This window comes from Temnothorax longispinosus, chromosome 6, assembly GCF_030848805.1.
Source record: "Temnothorax longispinosus isolate EJ_2023e chromosome 6, Tlon_JGU_v1, whole genome shotgun sequence".
NCBI lineage: Eukaryota > Metazoa > Arthropoda > Insecta > Hymenoptera > Formicidae > Temnothorax > Temnothorax longispinosus.
Genome location: NC_092363.1, coordinates 12,960,305 through 12,967,960, shown reverse-complemented (window position 1 = coordinate 12,967,960; position 7,656 = coordinate 12,960,305). Strand labels below are relative to the sequence as shown.

The 7,656-nt window shown below is 30.2% G+C and overlaps 1 pseudogene; it reads right to left on the bottom strand.

Annotated features, from left to right (window-relative positions):
• Positions 1–366: 366 nt before the first annotated feature.
• LOC139814500 (uncharacterized) lies at positions 367–6,529 on the bottom strand (annotated as a pseudogene).
• Between the last annotated feature and the right edge of the window lie 1,127 nt (positions 6,530–7,656).

Below are 7,656 nucleotides of genomic sequence, written 5' to 3'. Positions count from 1 at the left end.
TTTTTAAACATAGCTCACATTTGAAAAGCAGTACGTACGCCCGTTCTTTCTTGTTTAAAACAAAACATAAAACAAAATCCTATTATTAATTAACGTAAAATACACTTATAAGAAAAAATATTTTGGTATGATTGCACTCTACCTTACAACATTGTGAAAAACTAACAATAGTTTCAGATTAGCTTGCATACAGTCTTTTATACGTAGTACATAATGCTTAACATATACATATAATACCGTTACATTAAAAAACGAATCTTTCAAAGTATGGCCGACAAATGTCTCCGATTGAATATTAAAAGTTATAGGCAATCCTAAATGTTCATATATTTAGAATAAGATGTAAATTTGTTTACGACATATATACTTTGTAGACCGTTGAAATTTCTTCTTTGCAAATCGGACATTTTTTAACATTATCATTCTCGCGCATAATATGATTAGCACATTCTTCACAACAACAGATATGACCGCACGGTATGAAAACTTGATTCGCTTCAGCATCAATGCAAGCAGTGCACGTACGGTCAGATCTCTTCGTTTCTCGATTTTCTTCGCACGTTTCCAGAGAATGTCTTTCGACTTTGTGATAGGGTACACAGTCGCTTTCTAAGGTACTTTCTTGATCTTCGTACCAATATCCAAAATCATCTTCTGGAATGTTATAAGTGCGTTCTGAAAAATTTCGAAACGATGTGTTATACTATATAACAATCAAACTATATTTTTAGTGTTCTTACTGTTTACTAAAAATACGTCATATATATTATACGTACATATTTATACCATTATTTAGTTGCAACAGCTACAATATTTGTGTACTTTTCTTCTGTATCTTCGCGTAATCTAGAAAATTTTTTAAATTTTGTAATGCTTAAGTAATGTGCAAGATTATGATAAGTATATATATTTCAATATATATTTACTTTTGACGCAATAGTATTTTCAATAGAAGCTAATGGCTGTCGATCAGTGTTAGTATACTTTTCATACTCTTTACGTTTAAGTCTCGTTTGTACAACTTGAGGTTGTCGTATAATTATTGGATCTTGATTTACGTTAACTTGTGTCTCCCTTTCATAATTTTCCCCGTCTTCTAAAGATATATTTATTATACTTTCTTTCTCTAAAGTGTGATAAGGGATTAATTTATACAAATAAAAATGACAAAAGATATTGTTAATACTAACCTTTCGTGTTTATATGTTCTGGTTGACAAAAGAATTGTGTTTCGGAACATAACTCTTCTTTATTATTCTTTCGACTTTTGCTTTCTAAATATATGTTTAGTACATTTTCTTTTTCTCCGTTTTTATTTTCCAAAGATATGTTTGATATATTTTCTTCCTGTCTATTTTCATTTTCCAAGGATATATTTAATACATTTTCTTCCTCTATATTTTCATTTTCCAAAAATATGTTTGGTACATTTTCTTTTTCTCCATTTTGATTTTCCAAGAATACGTTTGGTACATTTTCTTTTTCTCCATTTGATTTTCCAAGAATACGTTTGGTACATTTTCTTTTTCTACAGCATGATAAAGCAGGCTTACTTTATAAGAATAAAAGATAGTTACATGAGATATTGTTAATACTAACCTTGCATGTTTATATCCTGTTGAAGGTAAAAATTGTTGTGTATTCCAGTAAATATTAGCAAGAACTGTTCAAGAGGCAACCTATAAATGTTTTGATATAACATTATTAATTATATTACTACAATTATATTATATTACTATCTTATTATTTGATTAATGATTTTTTACATTACCTTCCTGTAATTAAATCTGTTTGTGCTTGAAAAATCTTTAAGTCACGCTCTTTATTTTTGCGTGGTTGTGCAATTGTTAAACTTTTATTATTTTGTAAACGTTCAAAATTAATTTCTTGATCTACGAGTAACTTTGTCAGTTTATCTGAAATTAATGTTAAAAATAAATGATATATAAGCAAAATTTCAGTTTCAATTTCAATTAAAATTAATTTAAAAATAAAATGAAATAAATTAGATGTTGTACAGAGTGTAACAAGTCAACTATGAGTATTTTTGAAAAGTTGCCATTTCTCAACCACCTGACTCACAAAATTTGAAAAAAGCATTGAAGGCCATTACACACAAAATTCCGTAAGGACGTAAAACGTAACAATAAAGAAATTGATTAATCCCAATCCAATATTTGGCAATAGAGAGGTTACAGAAAGCCTAAACTGAATTGGGATTAGTCGATTCCCTTACTGTTACGTTTTACGTCCTTACAGAATTTTACATGTGAAGGCTATAAGGAAAAATAAAATGTTTATTTGGTACTGCTGATGAATCGCAAGTGCTGTTAAAAGAGTTTTGTCAGGCCTCAAAATCAAAAAATTGGAAATTGTTGATGTATGTAGAATTATTTTTGGTATACCATTTTTTCACTTTTCAAATACTACTCATTTACATTAATATTTCGACAAACAGTTGAAAAGGATAATGGTGAAAGAAAAACAATTTTCTGGTGTTAAATAAAAAGGGATAAAAGGAAAAAGAAATGAAAAAAAGATTTAAGACTTCTGGCCCCTTACTGCAGCCATATTGAATTATGACGTCAGTGGCGAGAATGACACGCTGATTTTGCGTCAATGCCATTTGCAAATAAATATAAATTTGGATAAAATAACGTATTATAATATTTTAGTACACTTTTAAAATCCGGCGAATGCTATCCTTGATCTTTATTGATCAAGATTAGCATTCGCTGAATTAGATTAAGCAATTTGAACATGATTAAACAATACAGTATACAGTATACTGACATGAAAAATCATAAAAAATTTTAATTGTTACTCATTGATTGTTACACTCATAAGAAAAAGTATAATATCATTATAAAGTACAAGATTTTCTGAATTAAAATATTGTACCTAAAAATATCCATAAATTTTGATGAGGACCCAGTTTTCGTCTCATCGTACTATGAAAATTTTCTACTAAATTGTTTGTTCTTACGGGACAGTTATATACACTAACTTTTGAGGCTTTAGGTAACCAGGTTTTTTCAATATATGTTACAAAGTGCAATAATTCCTCATATTTGGAATGTGTAGCATCACAATAATTATGCAATATTCTTAATGCCTACACGAAGTATTCTTGTGGCAATAATGGAAGCGTCATTGTCATAGACAACAGCGTACTTGAAATATTTGTTAAACCTAAGCGATTCCACTTACGTAATACAGCCTAAATTATAAAATATAATTTATATTTTCATATTTCATAAATAAATTAAGACAAAAAATTATTATAAATTAAGAATAAGAAGTAGAACCTACTTGATTATAATGGAACCAACAGCCATGAATATTTGCATTTGGAAAAAGTTTTTCCAAAACTTTCATAGCTGCTGCTTCGTAATCGCTCATAATAAATTTGACACTAGTTTTTAATCCTGGAGCTAGCTGTAATATCTTCAACCATATTGCTTCATATAGTGCACTGGTACGTGCTTCACATAAACAGAACACAGTTCCAACTGCCTAAGAATAATGGCTTTTAATATGATATATTAATGTTTAAATGCTTTTTATTTGCAAAAACTTACTTTATTTATATAACGAATGTGAATAGTATACAGTTGATCTATATGTGGATAACGAGGAACAACCTACCAATAAATTACAAATATTTGAAATAATAAATGTTTGAAAAAATTATAAAAAAATAAAGGGGCTCCGAGCCATAACAAGGTGTCCGTATCAATATATTTTTTCAAATTGAAATTTAATAATGAACATAGAGGGATATTAATTTTTTGAGCCTTTTGATTTATTTATAAAATTATATTAATTAAAATAACTTACCGAAAAAGTTCCATCGACAAAAATTTCTTGAGCTTGCTGAATTATTTCAAGAAGTTTATCACTTGAAAATATAACAGCTCTGCTACCATCTTGTGCAACTACATTTCCTTTATAAAATTCTTTAATCCATTCGTATTTAATTAAATCAGTACATAAGGCTTGAAAGGTATGTGGAATAGGAGGTCTTTGTTTAATTCGTTCTCGAGCCATCATACTTTTCATAGAACTATATGATATATGTGCAGCTACTTCTGGATTTCTGAAACAATTAATATTATTAAATAAAATAAATTAAAAATATTAAAATAACTGTGGATGTTTTCCGATTCATACATATTCAATGCATTAACGCATTTTTCTGTTCAAGTGCAACATTTACGTGAAAATAAAAATATATGTTATTTCACATTTATAAAGTATCAACATGCCTAATATTAATAAAAAATAATAAATTAATTTCAAATTTCTCATTTTTTAATATCAGAAATATAATTATATTTTAAAAATATGTATATTGAGAAATAATATATATATTTCTACATGTATATTATTACTTTTGTTGATTATGATATAGTTTTTATGCGCAAAAAAGTATGAATTAGAATATATCCTTTATTATATTTATAATATAAAACAACGTACGTTCGAGAAACGTTATCAAAAATCTCCTTCAGTGGCAGAAGCGATTCTCGTGATAAACGTAACATTTCGTTCTGCAATTTAGATTTTTCCAACTTTTTAATATCTGGTGGATGTTTATGTAGAGTTCGCACATGTACTTGTCCATCGATTATCTTTGCCACACCAGAACATCCTGTTACACGACGGCTCGAACATCTATATGTATTCTTTATTCGCTTATCAATATTATATGTATATTCATCATGTATATAAATAAAAGTTCCCTTTTGTTTACCGCCAATTGTTTCCATGTTGTACTGAAATATAATAATCAAGAGATAATAATCAAGCGATGCAGTGTCGCAATGCCAAATACATAGCCGATTCTACATTAGATCACTGTATACACTTTTTTATAATGCGTCTTTCACAATGGCATTAAAGTAGATTATAGGTCTCTACACAAGAATGTCCGTAATATGTTAATATAAAAATAAATTTATATCAATGCACAAAGTAACCTTTCTTTTAAAAAGTTTCCTTTACGAATTTATTAGTTGTTGACATAAGTTTATTTTTAAGGTAACATAACGTATTATAAATAATCTTGTGCAGAGATATATAATTTGATAAACGAATTAAAAATACATGTAGATGTTCCAGCCATCATGTAACAGGATGTTTTTGGTGTGACAAAGATAATTTATGGGCAAATGTAAATTCTACATCAATCTATCATTCTAAAAAGTTGGAAAAGTCCACGATATAAAAACTGTGAGACATCGGAGTTAGCATTTTCAGTTAATACGGGCTACATTTCGATATTCACTGCCAATACTGAAAATCTAGTGTTCGTGACGTAAACATATAGATTTTCAATATTGTAAGTGAATATCAGCACGCAACTAGGGTGTGTAATAAAGCCATAAGCGAAATGGTTTACTAGACCATAGGAAATAAGATTGAACCGGGCCATTTCACTTACAATTTTATTTTACGTCCTATTAACCGAAAACGCCATTTACTCCAATGTTTTACAACTTAATCCACTACTGTTAATGCCACTGTAGATAACGCATAATGTATTAATTAAATACTGACCATAAACTTAGCTCTGCATGTACATAACCTTAAATTAACGATCAACGCTTGGCTTCTTCTTCTTGAAATTTAATGACATTTAGTCTTTAACAAAACACAATACGGCCAAATATAATATCATACCCCTTTCAGAGCAGAAATCACAAAAACGAGTAAATGAAAAGCAAAACGTCTAGGTAGGATAGCAAAACGTGGTCCGCGCGAATAACCCGTTAAGCAACCAAACGGTGGAAACAAACGGAGGGAGAAAAGCCGAAGTGAGCACGAAAGCGATTTTTGTAGCAACGGCAAACCTTACAAAAATAATTTTTACGCAAGACAAATTAATAGCGTTTTTCATTGGCAGAACTGGTGCGCACTCAGTGCACATTAAGGCCGTTGTACACTGATTTAATCTCTAATATTCAATAAGAATTATTCGCCAGTGATGAAATAATAATTCGGTATAGTTAAACGGCCTGACTGGCAAGTTTTATTAAGTACATCACAACGACGTTTCGACCACTAATTTGGGTCCTTTTCAAGTTATTTTAACAATGATGGATCATTGTGCGTCAATTATATAAAATTCGTGGCGGGTCGGAAAAATACGACGGTCTCATGTGAAGGCCGAAAAACTAGGATTAGTTTTTCGGCCTTCACATGAGACCGTCGTATTTTTCCGACCCGCCACGAATTTTATATAATTGACGCACAATGATCCATCATTGTTAAAATAACTTGAAAAGGACCCAAATTAGTGGTCGAAACGTCGTTGTGATATACTTAATAAAACTTGCCAGTCAGGCCGTTTAACTATACCGAATTATTAATCTCTAATATTTAAAGTAAAATGCAAATATTTCGACTGATAAAATACCCAGTACATATTTTACCAAATAGTGCAATAAAGAATATTGAGGATTTCATGATTTAACCCGTTTATATTAAACATACACATTACGTTGATTTGTGTACATACAACGGCTTTAATGTGCACTGAGTGCGCACCAGTTCTGCCAAAAAAAAACGCTATAAAATATATCCCGCACAGATCGACTACCATTGACCATGTTGGCGCACAAGAACATCCGTAAAGCCCCTTGCACAATGCCAGACAACAGGCAATAGGAACAGGAAATAACCAAAAATTCGTTAATTACAACCTAAAAAGTTTAAATGCTATGATTGGTTGGCAACAGGCAATAGGCACAAAATTTCCAACGTGACGGAAACTCTGTGTCTATTGCCTGTGTCACTGTTTATTATTCTGCATTTATACATGATTTCTAATTTCTATGCCCTGTTCCTATTGCCCGTTGCCTGGCATTGTGCAAAGGGCTTAAAGCTCGTTCTGCATTAATCGCAAGTAAGGCCGGTATTCATAATCAGATCTTATTTCAAGACCGTCTTAAGTAATATCTTAAGATGCTAATACGGCTCTGTGATTGGTTAATGACATCTTAAGATTGTACTTAAGATGGTCTTAAATATAAGAACCGACTATGAATACCGGCCTAAAGGTGCCTTTTCATGCAGCGAATTTTTCGCTGCGAATAATTTCTAAAGGTGCGATGGAAGTTAGAAATTCGGAAAACGGAATCTCGGAAAAGTAACAGAGAGGGGGTCAACCGATCAGAATCATCATTTTGTTTACGTACGTGTTACAAGGTTAGGTGATCTTTCTGGTTTATATGTTTAATGAGAAGAAGTATACACTGTTTTCGTGCTAATTTATTTTTAATAGTTTATTTCATGAATTAAAACATATCGCATGATCTCTATCTCTACAAAATAATATATAAATACACAATTTTTAACACATAAATAGTTAATGTACATACATACTGTCAGAGATGCAATAATTGTGGATTTCCGTTAGTCCGAAATTTTTGTGACTGAGTTCCTCATGAACTGATATTTTCGGAATACGGAAAAATGAAAAAATTTATTTTTATTATTTTAGAAGAAAAAATATACTTTCCGTAGTAGTACAAGCTATTAAAAAATGAAGCTTCGACGTATTTTTTATTATACTTTAAAATTATATAGAAATTTCTTTAATTTAAAAATAATTTAAGGTTAGAATGCCATTCCGTTTTCCGTAAAAGTTGT